Source organism: Physeter macrocephalus, chromosome 16 (genome assembly GCF_002837175.3).
Source record: "Physeter macrocephalus isolate SW-GA chromosome 16, ASM283717v5, whole genome shotgun sequence".
Taxonomy (NCBI): Eukaryota; Metazoa; Chordata; class Mammalia; order Artiodactyla; family Physeteridae; genus Physeter; species Physeter macrocephalus.
In genome coordinates, this window is record NC_041229.1 from 54,878,601 (window position 1) to 54,879,418 (window position 818).

Below are 818 nucleotides of genomic sequence, written 5' to 3' on the forward strand. Positions count from 1 at the left end.
GAGAAAACCATAATTCAAAAAGATACATGCACCCCAATGTTCATTGCAACACTATTTACAATAGCCAGGTCATGGAAGCAACCTAAATGCCCATCGACAGACGAATGGATAAAGAAGATGTGGTACATATATACAATGGAATATTACTCAGCCATAAAAAGGAACGAAATTGGGTCATTTGTTGAGACGTGGATGGATCTAGAGGCTGTCATACAGAGTGAAGTAAGTCAGAAAGAGAAAAACAAATATCGTATATTAACGCATATATGTGGAACCTAGAAAAATGGTACAGATGAACCAGTTTGCAGAGCAGAAATTGAGACACAGATGTAGAGAACAAACGTATGGACACCAAAGGGGGAAAGCGGCCGGGGGGTGGGGGGTGTGTGTGATGAATTGGGTGATTGGGATTGACATGTATACAGTGATGTGTATAAAATTGTTGACTAATAAGAACCTGCTGTATAACAATATATATATATATATTATTCAAGTCATCCAAAAAAAGAAATTCTTCCTAAGATATACATCTAACTATAAGGGACTGGTTGTCCAAAGCACAGAGCATCCTGTTGTCTTAATTTCCTCTGTCTGAAGCAGAGAGTGTACTGTCCATCAGTGACTGCAGCAGGTTAGTCCTTACAGAACTGGTCAATGAGCAACACTCCCTATTCTTCTTTGTTTAAAGGAGTCAGAAATAAAAACAGTATAGTATATACAGAAACAACTGTGAAAAGAACAGGACCCATAATATACCTATGTACAACATCATGGAATCCTAGAATCCTAGAGACTCTCAGAAGAGCATTTGAGGAGGA